The sequence below is a fragment of the Sapajus apella genome, unplaced genomic scaffold (assembly GCF_009761245.1).
Source record: "Sapajus apella isolate SASKATOON/1434 unplaced genomic scaffold, GSC_monkey_1.0 scaffold188, whole genome shotgun sequence".
Taxonomy (NCBI): Eukaryota; Metazoa; Chordata; class Mammalia; order Primates; family Cebidae; genus Sapajus; species Sapajus apella.
Genome location: NW_022437128.1, coordinates 160,895 through 177,597, shown reverse-complemented (window position 1 = coordinate 177,597; position 16,703 = coordinate 160,895). Strand labels below are relative to the sequence as shown.

General features: G+C 40.8%; 1 protein-coding gene and 1 pseudogene across 2 annotated transcripts in view; both read left to right on the top strand.

Moving 5' to 3' along the window:
• The window catches only part of LOC116543421 (HLA class I histocompatibility antigen, A alpha chain-like), a 97,106-nt gene that overhangs the window by 14,519 nt on the left and 65,884 nt on the right, over positions 1-16,703 (top strand). The window lies entirely within an intron of this gene.
• On the top strand, positions 5,032-7,007 carry LOC116543425 (annotated as a pseudogene).

The window sequence follows — 16,703 nt, the reverse complement described above, 5'->3', positions numbered from 1 at the left end:
CTCCATTTGCTCTATTGTGCTATTAATATTGTGAGTGCACTATGGAATTCTTGTAGTACATTTTTCAGTTCTGTAAGGTTGGTTACACTATTCTTTAAACTGGATATTTTGTCATTCAGCTCCTACAATATTTTATCATGTTTTCTAGCTTCCTTGCATTGGGTTACAGTGTACTCCTTTAGGACAGTGAAATTCATTCCTATCCATATTGTGAATTCTACATCTGTTGTTTCAGCCATCTCAGCCTTAGCCTTGTTCTGAACCCTTGCTAGCTTTTTAGTTTTCAGCATTCTTGTGCTGATTCTTTTTCATCTCTTTAGGCTTATCTACCTTCAATCTTTGAGGTTGCTGACTTTTGAATGGGTTTTTTATTTCTCCTGTTTTGTTTCGTCTTTTAATAGTCTGACCACTTTTCTGTAAGGCTGCTGCAGTTTACTGGGGGCCTGCTCCTCAGATTTCCCAGTACCTAGAGGTATCGTCAGTGAAGGTTATGTAACAGCAAAGATGGCAGTCTGCCCCTTCCTCTGGGAGCTCTGTCTCAGTGAATTGCGGCCTATTGCCAGCCCAAACACACCTGTGGGAGGTGCTGGAGACCCTGGTTGGGAGATCTGGCCCAGTCAGGAGGAATAGCATTGTGGACCTGTTTTAAAACATAGTCTGGCCATGTTTTTTTGTAGAGCAGCAATGCTGTGCTGGGAGTCTATTTTGATCCCTGGTTTCTTTGGACACTCTGAAGCTTGAAGGCTGGAATGGCATAGTCCACCAAACAGCAAAGTCAGAGGCCCACCCCTCCCTGAGGAACTCTGTCCCAGGTAGGTGCAACTCTACTGCAGGTGGCTGGAATTCTAAGCCAAAAGAATCTCATCCTGTGAAGCCATATGGAAGTGGGGCCTGCAGTGGATTCAGCCTCTTTCCTGGGGGTATGTGTGGGGGTCTAATCTTCCATTTTGCAGGAGTTGCAGTTACTTTTGCCAGGGAGCCAGAAACCTGGAGTATCTAAAGCTCCATGGGTTGAGTTGTTTCCTTGATTAATCCCAGTGCAAGTACCTGAATGTTTCAGTTGAAAGTGCTGCATTTACTTGCACTTATCATTCCTCCCCATGAGAGAAGGCAAAAATGAATAGGTGGAATCCAGTAGAACTGATTCTATTTAGAAAAATAGTAAACCAAATGCAATACTGCACTTCTGGAGGGAGTACAGGGGTTAGTGTCATCACCAAAAGGTTAAAGTATGCAGGCAAACAATTCCCATCAGATGCCCATTCAACTAGTTTATTTGATCAGTGTGGAGAACAGATGAATTTTAAAGATTTTACTTTCAATTGCCAAGACCAGTAATACATGTACACTGTCCTACTGCAGGGATATATCAATTCTGCAGCCCTATATTATAATTTAGTCTGCAAGAAACTTGATCACGTTTCCCATCCTTAAGACACTGCCCTGACCCATTCCATCGATGACATTATGCTGACTGGATCTAGTAAACAAGAAGAAGCAATTACTCTAGACTTATTAAAAATAAGTTTGTGTGTCAGGGCATGGGAAATGTATCTGATAAAAATCAGAAGCCCCCCACCAACCCCCGGTAGAAATTTTTAGGGGTCCAGTGATGGGGGCACATTAAGATAGTCCTTCTAAGGTGACAGATAATGTGTTGCATCTGGCTCCTCCTACAACCAAAAAGCAGGCACAACACGCACTGCACTGTCATTTCAGAGGCACCATATTTCTCATTTGGGTGTGCTACTCTTGCCCATTTACTGAGGGATCTGACCTGAAAAACTGCCAGTTTTGAGTGGGGCCCAGAACATAAGAAGACTCTGCAACAGGTCCAGGATGCTGTGCAAGTTACTCTGCCACATGAATAAAATGATCCAACAGAGACTGAATTGACAGAGGCAGACAGGGAACTACTTGGAGCCTTTAGCAGCCTCCTGTAAGTGAATCACAGAACGATTTTAGATGCATGCTGGGAGAGAAAAGGTAATGTGGCAGGACTGGGAGCTGTGAGCAAAGCTCTGCCACCCTCTGCATATAACAACTCTCCTTTTGAGAAAAGCTTTTGGCTTGCAACTGGGCCTTAGTAGAGACTGAATGAGTCACTATGGGCCATTAAATGGCCATGTGACATGAGCCACCCATCATTAATTGGGTGTTGTCTGACCCATAAGCCATAATGTTGCGCACAGCAGCGCTCCATCAGCTAGAGGAGCTGGTATACAGGAGATCAGGTTGAAGGAAGCCCTGAAGGCACAATTAAATGACACCAGGAAATGTCCCACATGCTCATGGCTCCCAGTTCTGCTACATTACCTTTCTCCCCTAGCCTGTATCTATGGCCTCATAGGAGAGTTCCTTGAAATTAGTTTACTCAGGAAGGGAAAACTAAGATCTGTGGATAGTTAGTTCTGTATGATATACAGGCATCCCTTCTGTGACATCCCTGAAGAGCTGTGTTGAAGGGAGACATTCCCAGTAGACAGAACTTTGAGTAGTGTAGCTGGTTATTAATTTTGCTTCAAAAGAGACATGAACACAGATGTGACTGTATATGGGTTCATAGGCTACAGCCAATGGATTGATGGATGGTCAGAATTTTAAAGAACATGATTGGAAAATTGTTGGCAAGAGGTTCTGGGGATAAGGTATGTTGATAGGCATTTCTAAATGTGCAAAAAATGTGCAGATATCTGTCTCTCATGTGACTAATTCCAAAAGGTGACCTCAGCAGGAGAGGTTTTGATAAAGTGGATAGGATGACTCATTGTTTGTATACCTGTCATCCTCTTTGCTTAGTGGACTCATTAACAAAATGGCCATGGTGGTACAGGTGGAGATCATGCATGGGCTCAGTAAAATAGATTTCTACTCACCAAAGCCCACCTGGCTACAACCACTGCTGAGTATGTACCAAATCTGCCATCAGCAGAACCTACATTGAGTCTCCAATATGACGCCATTCCTGGAGGTGATTAGCCAGCTACTGGTGCAGGTTGATTACATTGAACAATTACCATCGTGAAAGAAGCAGGGGTTTATTCTTCCTGAAACAGATGTTTCCTCTGGATACAAATTTATGTTCCCTGCAAGTAGTGTTTCTGCCAGAGCAATATTCATGGACTTTAGAATGCCATAGCTACTATGTGGTATCCTACACAGTGTTGCTTGGGATTAAGCAATTCACTTCACAGAAAATTAAGTGCCACAATGGACCCACGAAATGCACAGGTCTTCCTGTGTTCTCCATCATCCTGAAGCAGCTGGTTTTACAGAAGGGCAGTATGGCCTTTTGAGCATGCATTTACTGTGAATGTGTGGGTTTTTACACAACTTTCTCCAGAATTGCATATGCTCTGAATCAGCATCCAACGTATGGTGCTGTTCATCCCATAGCCAAGATCCGTGTGTCCAGAAATTACCAAATAGAAATGGGAGTCACAAGATTCACTATTACCTACAGAGTTCCACTTGCAAAATCTTTGCTTCCTGTTCTCACAACCTTATGTCCTGAGGGTCTAGAGGTTTTCCAAAGGGAGGAATGCTCCCTCAGGAGACACAGAAATGATTCCACTGAGCTGGAAGCTAAGGCAGCCACCCAGCCCCTTCAGCTCCTCATGCTTCTGAATCAACAGACAAAGGAAGGGGTTACTGCACTGTCTGGGGTGATTGGTCCTGGTCATCAGGGGGAAGTTTGTCTGCTACTACACAGTGGTAGCAAATAAGACTGTTTGGAACACAGGAGAGGTGTTAGAATATCTCTTAGTAATACTCTGTCCTACAATTAAAGTCAATAAAAACTACAACAGCCCAAGTCAGGCAGGACTACTAATGACCCATACCCTTCAGGAATGAATGTCTGAGTCACACAAGCAGGAAAAGAAACCTGATCAGCTGAGGGACTTGCTGGAAGTAATGGAAATATGGTATGGTTAGTGAAAAAAACTATTTATAAATACCAGTTGTGGCCAGCATGGTGGCACATGCCTGTAATCCCAGCACTTTGGAGGCTGAGGCGGGTGGATTGCTTAAGTCTAGAAATGTGAGACCAACCTGGGCAACATGCTGAAACTCCATCCCTACTGAAATGAATACCAAAAGTTAGTCAGTCTTGGTGGTGTGCTTGTGGTCTCAGCTACTAAAGAGATTGAGGTAGGAGGATCACTTGTTCCTAGCAGGTGGAGGTTGCAGTGACCCAAGGTAATGCCACTGTACTCCAGCCTGGGCAACAGAACAAGACCCTGTTTCAAATAAATAAGTAAATAAATAAATAACCAGCTGTAACCATGTGACCAGTTACAGAAATAGAGATGGTAAATATTCTATTACTTCCTTATTTTTTATAAAGATATTTATGTCTGTGTGTATATATCCATACATGTATTAAGCAAATGCCTTTGTTTTCATTGTTTTCTTATCATCTTACAATAAAACATAAGATGTGTTAATAATAGTTCCCTTTTATTAATGATGGTTTAACTTTTATTAAACATGGTATATAGTTTACAGTATATCAAAGAGAAGAGTGCATATCATATATTCAGTTTGAATCTTTTTCTGGGGAAAGGGTTAGTGTGTTTTTAGTTGGATGTAAGATAGTTGTATTATCATTGCCAAAAGTATGACATTATAATTGTTTTTATTTGGAGACTAAGTATGGTTTAAGAAAATGTTTATGGGTGCCAAGTTCACAAGCATGGGCTGGGGTGGTTGGTCTTATGTGTTAATTTGACTAAACCATAGTACCTAGTTATTTAATCAAACACTAAATGTATATGTTGCTATGATGGTGTTTTGCAGTTTTGATTAAATCTGATATCAATTGATTTTTTTTTTTCCCTGAGATGGAGACTCACTCTGTCACCCAGGCTGGAGTGCAATGACACGATCTCGGTTCACTGCAACCTCCACTTCCCGGGCTCAACCAATTCTCCTGCCTCAACCTCCCAAGTAGCTAGGATTATAGGCATGCATCATCACCACATTCAGCTAATTTTGTATTTTTAGTAGACATGGGGTTTCACCATGTTGGTCAGACTGGTCTCAAACTTCTGACCTCAGGTGATCCACTTGCCTTAGTCTCCCAAAATTCTGGGATTACAGGTGTGAGCCACCGCACTTAGCCTCAGTTGATTTTATGAAAACTAAATTACCCTAAAAAATGTGAATGAGACTTTTTGAATCGGTTGAAGACCTTTGGGCAAACTATGAGGCTTCCAAGACAAGAAAATATTCTGCCTCAAGATGACAGTAGCAACTACAGATTAGGTTACCAGTCTGCCAGTCTGGTCTACAAATATTGGACTGATGACTGCAGCATAGTGACTTTCCAGCCTGCCAGGCTGCTGAGGTGTAATATGTGACATCAATAACTTAAAATTAGGGGTGGAAACAGATGTAAAGAAGCAGAGTTTTCTTTTCTTTCTTTCTTATTTTTTTGAGGAGGGACTTGATCCACTGCTGGTTATGAAGGCCATGAAGGTTTGCCTCAGAAAGTGGAAACTTCAAGTGCTGGATTCATGGGATGTTGATGAAAGAAGCAGAGTTTTCATATGTGATTGAAGTTGGTTTGAATTCAAGATTGTTATAACTATATTGCTACATGTAATACCACAGTAATCACAAGCAAAATATTCATAAAATATACACAAAAGAAAATGAGACTGCAATTAAAACATATCACTAGAAAAAAACCACAGGATCTGAGAGCTGCGTCAGATGGCTGGGCAGCCATGGCATCCTATTTCAATAAACACGAGTATGAGCCATTGGACCCCGAGCAGGAGACTCGAACCAACCTGCTGCTGGAGCTCGCAAGGTCACTTTTCAATAGGATGGACTTTGAAGACTTGGGGTTGGTAGTAGATTGGGACTACTACCTGCCTCCATCAGCTGCCAAGACTGTTGTGAATCTCCCCAGGATAGTCATCAGAGGCTCTCAGCCTGAGCTCAAGTGCCCCGTGTGTCTTTTGGAATTTGAGGAGGAGGAGACTGCCATTGAGATGCCTTGCCATCACCTCTTCCATTCCAGCTGCATTCTGCCCAGGCTAAGCAAGACAAATTCCTGTCCCTTGTGCCACCATGAACTGCTCATTGATGATGACACTTAACAGATGAGATAAGGTTTGAAAACAGCAGCAGCAGCATCGACTGGAGAACCTTCAGGGAGCCATGTACATGTTAGGAGGCTGGGGCTGAGCGCCGGCCCTCTGTGTCTTCATTACAAACCTTGAATCTTCATTAAAGGTTTCTTTGCCACCCACCCCAAAAGAAAAAATAAACCCAAAGGAAGGCTGGAATAAAGGAGATGAGGGCTGAAAGAGTTATAAGACATGCATAAAACCAACATTACAATTACAGAAGTAAGTCCTTCCTTATCAGTAATTATTTTAAATGTAAATGGATTGAACTCTCCAAGCAGAACTCAAAGATGATCACAATGGATAGAATAAAAAGAGTCTTGTCGTATGGTGGCTACAAGATCCTCATTTTGGACCTAAGGAAACACACAAGTTGAAAGTGGAAGGATAGAAAAGATATTCATGAAAATAGTAACTAAGAATTTTTTATGATCTCTCATAGGATTCTATGTGATGCACGGGCTCAGATGATGGCCTGGGAGTTTTACACGGTTCAGGGTGGAAGTGAAAGAAACCAGATGCAGGCAGGATGGTTAATAGCAGTGCCTAGAACTGAGATAACCATGCTTCTGCTACATTTATTGGCTAATATATCAGACCTGTTTATGTTTCAGAGGGTGGAGAGACCTTACGTCTTGATAAGGGAGTGGTGGGTCAAACTAGTATGATGGAAGATATTTTTGCAGCCTTCTTTGGAAAATACATGCAATCCAAAACATCTATTTGCCAGAAAGGAAGACCACCATCACAGCTTACCTACTCCTCAAGTCTAAGCCCTGTGATTCTATAGTATTCTGAGGAAGGATCATGTCTTAGGAAGTAGGTGTGGAGTCAAAGCTGTAAATAAAGCCCCATATACAGCCACAATTTCACTTTATTCTGATGAAATTTTGTGTCATTTTTGGTAAAATGGGGGCTCACAAATCTCTCTTCAGGGATCTCTCCAGTGGGAGGATGATGTGCTTCCCTCCTCCACAGTTCTGCTTTACAGATAAGTGGATCTAGGTCTCAGTTTCAATTATTTAAAACACCAGAAACTTGGATGTCTGCATGTCACAAAAAGGTGAAAGAATGCTCTCTCTTTCCCTGTTCTCACTCACTGTACCCTGAACAAAAACCTGCTCTACCTTGACCTTTTGAATGGGGAGGAGGACTGCACTCCTGCCTAACCTTCAAGCTTTCAGAGCTAAACCTGCTGCCCAAACAGAATGGTTCATTGTAAAGAATAAACCCTACACTAAGAGCTCTCCCTTTACCCATCATGGCAGAAACTAAATCCCATAAAAAGGCCCAGAGTAATCCTGGCTGAAAAAGTTCAGTGTCATGTCCCTTCCACCAAAATGAAGCCAACATATTCATCACAATATGTAGTATTGATAAGGATAAAAATAATTACTACAAAAATTTGACAAATATGTTCTTTTTATTACATCAACTTTTTTGACCTGCAAATATAAAGAATATAAGCCTTCACAGCAGGAAAAGTTTTTCCTCTAGCAGAGAATCCTCTTTCCAGTTGAAAAGCTGAAACCAGAATCACTAGAATGGAACGAGACTTTCAGGAATGACACAGCACTGGGCCTTGGGGCAGCCAGAGTTACAGATGGCTCACCTGCTGGGTGACACCAACCTTTTGGCTCCCGTTTTTTTGGTTCTCATTGAAAGAAAAAATAGTTTGGAGTGTCGAGAGACATAGTCAAGCCAAAGAGATTTACTTTATTTTATTCTTTAGAAAATGCAATCTCAAGAATAATCCAGACTGTTATGGGCCAAACTGTATCCCCCAAATTGGCATGTTGGTATCCTAACCCCCAGTAACTGAGAAAGTGACTGCATTTGGAAAGGTCTTTAAGGAGGTAAATAAGGTAAAATAAGGTCATATGAATGTTCCCTAATTCAATGTGACTACTGTCCTTATAAAAAGAGAAGATTGGGCCAGTTGTGGTGGCTCATGCCTGTAATCCCAGCACTTTGGGATGCTGAGGCAGGTGAGTCATGAGGTCAGGAGTTCAAGACCAACCTGGCCAAGAGGTGAAACCCCGTCTCTACTAAGACTACAAAAGTTAGGTGGGTGAGGTGGCAGGCATCTGTAATCCCAGCTACTCGGGAGGCTGAGGCAGGAGAATGGCTTTAACCTGGGTGGCAGATGCTGCAGTGAGCCAAGATCACACCACTGCATTCCAGCCTGGGCAACAGAGTGAGACTCCATCTCAAGAAAAAAAAAAAGAAAGATTAGGATACAGACAGATACAGAGGAATGACCATGTGAAGACATAGACAGAACACATGTACAAGCCAAGGAAAGAAGCCTCAGAAGAAATTAGCACTGCCAATACCACGATCTTAAACTTTTAGCCTCCAGAACTGTGAGACAATGAATTTCTGTTGTTTAAGTCACCCAGTGTGTGGTTCTTTGTTATGGCCTCTCTAAAAAATTAAAACAAACATATGACCCTGCCCAATGCAGAGTTATGCCTGACTCTCCTCTGGCTCCAATTTGATCAAGGTCTATATGCTCTGGGACATTTCCAGCTCCTCATCAGACATGATAAAGAATGCCATGTCCAGCTCCTGGGGTCCCTGATTGCAGTGAGAGGCAGTTTCTAATGGGGAAGAGCTTTGGGGTGACCAAGGCCTCATAGACTTTATCTCTGTTGGGCCACTTGGCTTCTATCCCCAGACCACAATGGATCCATGGGACTGAATTCACCTCTGACATTCATGTCTTCTTTTCTTGGGCTTCCACAAGTGGTTTCTGGTTGAGATGGAGGGAAAGGACACAGGGATTCAAAATCTCTGACTGCCCAGTGGCCTCCCCTCATTTCCACTCAGAGACAACATGCCCATTTCTCTAAATTCCTGAGGACGTGGCCAACATAAGTAACAGAGCACAAGGAGGTGCCTTGAACAGAGTTCCATGGAAGGGTGGCTGGCACTCTCTGGATTCTTTGTCTACACCTGTTGGGATTTCTTTAGCATGAAATGTTCTAGAGGCAGCCACATTCTAAGCTTGTATCCTTAAAGCAAAATGTGTGAATGTCTTAGCCTTGGCCAAATGAGCACTGAATTCAAGAAAGACCTGGATATCTTGTAAATATTGGGACTTTATTCCTGAATCTTGAATCCTGAATCCTGGAAGTTAGTTTCTAACTAGGGAGGCAGGTGTCATTATATCTGGTCTACTTCTGTGAGGCCTCTTGTCCCTCTGCCCTTTCCATCTCTCTACCCCATTAATTCCAGAACAGATAGAAACATTCTGCCTTCTTTGATGCCTCTTGCTATAAACTTCAATGGCATTTGATTGAATTAATAAATGAAATCAACTTTAATAAAAGGTGAGGTTTAAAGAATGGCATTTGACATGGGTTTAGAATGAATAAATGGATAAAGTAATGAATTTTGAGAAAATGCATGTAAAACTTATCTATACAAGGATTAAATGTCTTTTAATGCATCAGAAGCATAGCGGATAAGGCGCCACCAAGTCTGACCATGCCCAATGCATCACGGGGCTTTTATTTCCTGAGCATTTTGGACACAGAGCAATCAAGATTACTCCATATTCTGAGAACCTAGGCAGAGCCTGTGGCATTCCAGTAATCTCTGCCCTGCAAGGCTTTTCCTTCTTGCAAATTCCCATTTGCAAAGACCCTCCTACATCTTGTGAGCAGAGGTCGCCTCCCTTCTCGGAGATCTTACACAAGTCCTCTTTATGAGACCCTTATGCAACCTCCGTGTTGAGAAGGCATTCATGGGACCAAAGCAGTATTTCCTGCTCTGCAACCACCCTGCAGCGTTCCACGGTTTCACAGTGCTCTCAGATGGTCTTTACCTTAGGCCTCCTGTTACCACTTCATTTCTAGTTTACGGCACCAACATTTGATATAGCTTAGTTCAGGGTATAAACTTCAGTGTACAATAAGCAAAGCAACTTGTAATTCTTTAACTAGAAATAATATAGATCTGCCCCTGGCCATCTTGATCCACAAATTCCCAATGGCATTTTATTAACTTGACTGTGGAATTAATAAATGATTCTAAATTAATACAAAAAAGTGGAATCACAAATGTGTGAATGCACAGAAGTGTGAATGAAGGGCACTGCACACAAGAAAAAAAGGTATGCACATGAAGAAATTCTTCATTCCAGGTTTTTACTGATCCCTCTTGTCAAGATGGGGTAAAAGTCCAAATATTTGCTTTCTTCATATGGTCAAATGATTCAGCATAAAAGACAACTAATTAAACACAATTATCTGCACTTTAAATATATTAGAAAAAATAAATGGGGATAAATAATCCTGCCATGACTAAGATTTTGAGTTATAATAAAACCTAGAAATGTATCTTTTGTTCCCAATTGTAATGATTATGGGATTGCAGCATTTGGCTTTCAAAAGACCATTTAAAGCAACTCAAGGAAATTTTCTAACAAGCTCTACAGCAGGACCACAACTAAACCTATGAGCAGTAGAAGAAATAAACAATGACACTGCCCTTAAAATTTCATTATGAAAAACGTGTTTTGAAGGTGGCTGATTGGCTCCTAATTTAACCACTACCATTTGAGGTCATATGCTAGACTGGCAAAGTCATTAAGTTGTCGTAATTTTTTCTTTTTTTTTTTTTGATATGGACTCTTGCTCTGTTGCCAAGCTGGAGTGCAGTGGCACGATCTCAGCTCACTGCAATCTCCACCTCCCATGTTCAAGTGATTCTTCTGTCTCAGCCTCCCAAATAGCGGGGACTATAGGTGCGCAACACCACACCCAGCTAATTTTTGTATTTTGAGTAGAGATGAAGTGTCACAATGTTGGCCAGGATGGTCTCAATCTCCTGACCTGGTGATCCACCCGCCTCCGCCTCCCAAAGTGCTGGGATTACAGATGTGAGCCACCACACCTGGCAAAGTCATTGTAAATTTTATGTATTTTATTTTTGTAATGCAAGTGCTTCTCTCTGCTATCTGATAAAATAAAATGTCCAGCTAGGCATGGTGAGTCATGCCTTGTAGTCCCAAGTATTCACGAGGCTGAGGCAGGAGGATTCCTTCAGCCCAGGGGTTCAAGGCTGCAGCAAGCTATGATGGTGCCACTGCACTCCAGCCTGGGCAACAGAGTGGGAATAAAATGTTAATGTAAAATCTTAGTGTTAGCAGTTCAATCTTGAACTGATTATGTGAGATCCTATTTGAGAGAAGCTGTTGTGTATAATGAAGTTTGGGGAGTATCAACAAGAAGTAAATGCCAATCTTGTTTCTAATTTACAAACTAAAAGGAAATTCCATAAACCTTTAATGCTAAGCGAAATCACTGTAGAATGAATGACAAAAAATTATCGTACAAAATGTAACCAGCTGCTTGGTGTATCTCAATATTAATTAGAAAAATAGATGAAGGAAAGACATGTTCTAGGAAGATAAAAACTGTAAGAGAACTGTAAAAGCTTATCAAGCCCTTGGCTGGAGTTACACAAAGTTGCTACTCATCTCTGCATTGAGATGAGCATGGTGGCTACTTCTTAAAGTTGATACAAGGATTAAATGTGTTTTAATGCATCAAAAGCACCTAGAAAAGTGCCTGAGACATAGTAAGTTCCAAAGTCTCTGTAAATAAATAAAAAATATATAAAAGCAATGCTAAGTTCAAGGTCCTGATCCTCTACTCAGGAGGCTAAGTGGGAGGATCACCTTAAGCCCAGGAGTTCAAAGGTGCAGGAAGCTATGATGGTGCCACTGCACTCCAGCCTGGTAACAGACTGAGGCCCCATGTCTAAAAAATTAATTAATTAATTAAATGATGTTAACTTCAAATCTCACTGTTAGCAGTTCAACCTTGAACTGATTATTTGAGGATTTTTTTTTTTTTTTTTTTTTTTATGAGACTATGTTTTGGTCTTATTGCCCAGGCTGGAGTGCAATGACACAATCTTGGCTCACCGCAACCTCTGCCTCCCGGGTTCAAGCAATTCTCCTGCCTCAGCCTCCCACGTAGCTGGAATGACAGGTGCTGCCACCACGCCCAGCTAATTTTTGTATTGTTAGTAGAGACAGAGTTTCACCATGCTGGCCAGGCTGATCTCAAACTCCTGACCTCAGGTGATCCGCCCGCCTCAGCCTCCCAAATTGCTGGGATTATAGGCCACTGTGCCTGGCCTTGAGATCTTATCCAATTGAAGCTGTTGTGTACAATAAAACTTAAAGAATATCAACAAGAAGTAAATGCCAAGCTTGTTTCTAAATTACAAACTAAAAGGAAATTCTGTAAGCCTTTAATGCTAAGCTAAATCATGGTAGAATGAATGACCAATAATTATCCTACAAAACATATGAGCTGCTAGGTGTATCTGAATATTATTAAGAGAAAAGATGAATGGAAGAAATGTTCTAGGAATGAAACTATAAAAGAGCTGTAAAAACTTATCAAAGTTCTTAAAATTAAAATGAAGATTAAATGCGTTTGAATGCATCAAAAGCACCTAGAGAGTGCCTGAGACATAGGAAGTGCTCAAGTCTCTGTAAATAAATAAAATATATTTAAAAGTGATGCTAAATTCAAAGTCCTCTGCAAATGCCCAAAAATTCTGTTCAGCTTCCACTTACAATCCACAGTGAAATGTTTCTGATGAATTGAATGAAATGTGTGAGGTGTTTATCATCTTTAACATTAACCTTGGTACATTATACAACATTCTTCTCTTATATTGTAACAAATAATTTACCAAGATAACACCGGCTTAATTTGTTTTTAATTTTTTAATTTTTTAATTTATTTTTTTGAGACAGAGTCTCGCTCTGCTGCCTAAGCTGGAGTGCAGTGGGCGATCTCGGCTCACTGCAACCTCTGCTTCCTGGGTTCAAACAATTCTCCTGCCTCAGCCTCCTGAGTAGCTGAGATTACAGGCTTGTGCAACCACACCCGCTAATTTTTGTATTTTTAGTAGAGACAGGGCTTCACCATGTTGGTCAGGCTAGTCTCCAACTTCTGACCTTGTTATCTGCCTGCCTTGGCCTCCCAAAGTGCTGCGATTACAGGCATGAGATGGAGTCTTGCTCTGTTGCCCAGGCTGGAGTGCAGTGGTGCTATCTCAGCTCACTGCAACCTCCACAACCTTGGTTCAAGAGATTCTCCTGTCTCAGCCTCCCAAATAACTGGGATTGCAGGTATATGCCATCATGCCCAGCTAAGTTTTGTATTTTTAGTATAGACAGGGTTTTGCCATGTTGGCCAGGCTGGTCTTGAATTCCTGACCTCAAGTGATCAGCCCACCTTGGCATCTCAAAGTACTGGGATTACATGTGTGAGCAACTGAGCCAGGCATTTTAATTTTTTTTCATACAGCATAGAATTACAATGCTATATTTTTAAATTTCAGATTATTTAAAAGATATTTACACGATAGTAGCCAAACAATAATAATTATAAGCAACCAACATGCTGAAACCCATCTCTACTAAAAATATAAACATCAGCAAGGCATGGTGGTGGGCACCTGTAATCCCAGCTACTTAGGAGGCTGAGGCAGGAGAATTGCTTATACCTGGGAGGCAGAGATTACAGTGACCCAAGATTGCACCACTGCACTCCAGCATAGGCAATAGAGACCCTGTCTCGAAAGAAGGAAGGAAGAAAAGAAGGAAAGAAAGACAGAAAGAAGGAAAGAAAGAAGAAAAAAAGAAAGAGAAAAAGAAAATAAAAAGCTGTATTTTGGATAAATTTCTCACCTTACAGCAAAATCTCTTATTGAAAAACACGTTTATTTCACATACAAATAAGAATTCAGTATATTTTCTATACCCAGAGATAACAGAGATTAACATTTTTTTTTTTTTTGTGGGGGTTCAGGTATTTTATTAGCTGCTGAGTGTAAGAAATTCTCATCAATGAAGAAGCTGAAATCCAATTTTTCCTTGAAATGGGATCTTTCCAAAATTAGTAACAGTGAAGCTGTCATTCACATGATGGATGGCTGAACAGAAAGACAGAGACAGCAGATGCTGAATTTTGTTTCTGTAATGCTGCCTTGTCCACAGGGCACTATTTACACTTCGATCAATTAAGATAAAATAGATTTTAAAAGCCAGTTTCTTATTTGCACTAGCCACATTTTAAGTACTCATAATTCACAGAATGTGAATGTCTGTTTCTGTGCTCTAATGAACAGCACAGATATAAACACTCCATCACTGCAGAAGGAAATTGGACAGTGGTATTCCAATATTTCATGGACAGGATCCTGAGTATAATGACAGAATAATGACAATTCCAAGTTCCCATTTCAATTCGCGGTCTCTTCTCTGATTCGTGGTGTAGCACGTAGCCCATCTCTTTTGTGAATAAAGGTTAATTTTTCCAATTATACACAAGTAGCTAACATTACTTTTTTTTTTTTTTTTGCCTGTCTTACACTGTAAGTTACAACCAAAGTGAAGGGCCTGAATTATATTTTCATTTTAACAAAGGGTTTTAAAGGGGAAATCCATCTGAAAAAGGAACAAGTGAGGAAAATGAAAATAAAACAGAAGTTTCCGTACCAATTCCCATAGCAACAATCCCTTTCCCATCCTGAGAGTTCCCCATCATCCTAATTTCATAATAATCCTGTTCACACCTTTAAAACTTAAGCCCCAAGCATACGTCTCTAAAACAATATAGGTTATCTTAAACTTCATAGAAATTTTGAATTTTTATACAAAGGGAATCGTGCTATGTGTTTTCTTATGAAACCTTATTTTAGCTCAAATATATGTTTGCTAAGTTGTTATAGGTGTTTCTAAAGGGTTCTTGTTTTATTATTTGTAGAATTACATTGAATAGATAAACCACACATTAAATGAATTCTTTTCCCTTTGTGGTCATTTTGTTTTCAGATTTTAAAGAGTACAAACAATGCTGTTATAAACCTTCTTGCACATGTATGTTGGTGCACAAATACATTGGCGCACAATGTTGGAGCACAGATCTCTCAAAATTCTTTGCCTAGGAATGGAATTACTGGTGTATGTGTATAATATCCCACCCAAAGAGATGATGTCCTAGATAAAGTGACTGTACCAATTTGCACTATGGCAAGCAGTGTGTGGCAGCTTTTGATGGTCCATATTCTCACCAATATTTGGAATAGTCAGTGATTTTAATTTAGAAATTCTAGTGGATTTGTCATGGCATCTCATTATGTTTCTTTCATTAAACTTTATTAAGATATAAATCACATAAAATTCACCATTTAAAGTACACAATTCAATGTTTTTTCATATATTCAGATTTTTAAACCACCATATCTAATTTTAGAACATTCTCATCATCCCATATTGACTTTACAATATGTCTCTCTATAAAATGAAGTTAATCCATACAGTTTGCACTTTGGCTTCATGAGTGTTTTCTCTATCATTGGCAACTTTTCAAGTTTGAGAAGCACCTTTCCAAGTTCCTTTAAAAATTATACTTTTAACCTGAGCACGGTGGCTCACGCCTGTAATCCCAGCACTTTGGGAGGCTGAAGAGGGCGGATCACCTGAGGTCGGGAGTTGGAGACCAGCTTGATCAACATGGAGAAACTCCATCTCTACTAAAAATACAAAAAAATTAGCTGAGCATGGTGGCACATGCCTGTAATCCCAGCTACTCGGGAGGCTGAGGCAGGATAATCACTTAAACCTGGAAGGCAGAGGTTGCAGTGAGCCGAGATTGCACCATTGTACCTTAGCCTGGATGGCAAGAGTGAAACTCCGTCTCAGGGAAAAAAAAAATTTTAATAAAAATTATGTTAAAAAAATATTTTAAATAAAAATAAACAGATTTGGAAAACATTGACAAATTTTTTCACATTGAGACTTATAATTCATGAATATGGAATGTTTCTTTATTAAATATCCTTAAATAAAGCATTGCTGTTTGCATTTGTGTATTTTTTAGTAAATTTATTCCAAAGATCTCGAAGTATTTTGCTAGTGTTCATAGTATCTCTTTCTTTGTTGGATTTGTTTAAGTGCTAGTTGTGGTATGTATATGTTAGGTTCCAGCCCAAGCTGGGGTGCTAGGGGAGTCAGTGGACGGGTGGCGGGTAGCTGAAAGAACACTCAAGGAATTGTAGGCAGGTAGGACATAGCTTTATTTCTCTCAGCATAGGAGCAAGAGAGCAAGCACTATGCACAGCGTTAAGCAGGACAGTTATACTTTTTACAGACAATAATGCTTCCAAGCCAACCAGGAGCTTATGTGAGTAGTCACATTACCTGTCTTATGTGGCATGGTTACATAATGCATTGGTTTATGCACCTGAGCTCCAAACCCACAGTGTCATGCTGCACCGGAAGGCTGCCTGGGCCCACTCCTGACTGAAGCACCGCCATCCTCCTTGCACTCCACTCTCTAGGCCGAGGGCGTCTTCCGGGTAGGGACACGTGCATAGGGTGGACTCCTGAACCTATAACCCACAACAACAATACAGAGAGCAACAGCTCACTACTGATTCCAGCTACGCCACTTATGACTATCAGGGTCCAGGGTAGTCCAGAACCTAGGGATGCCCACCACCTCTGCAGGGGGTCATCAGTAAGGC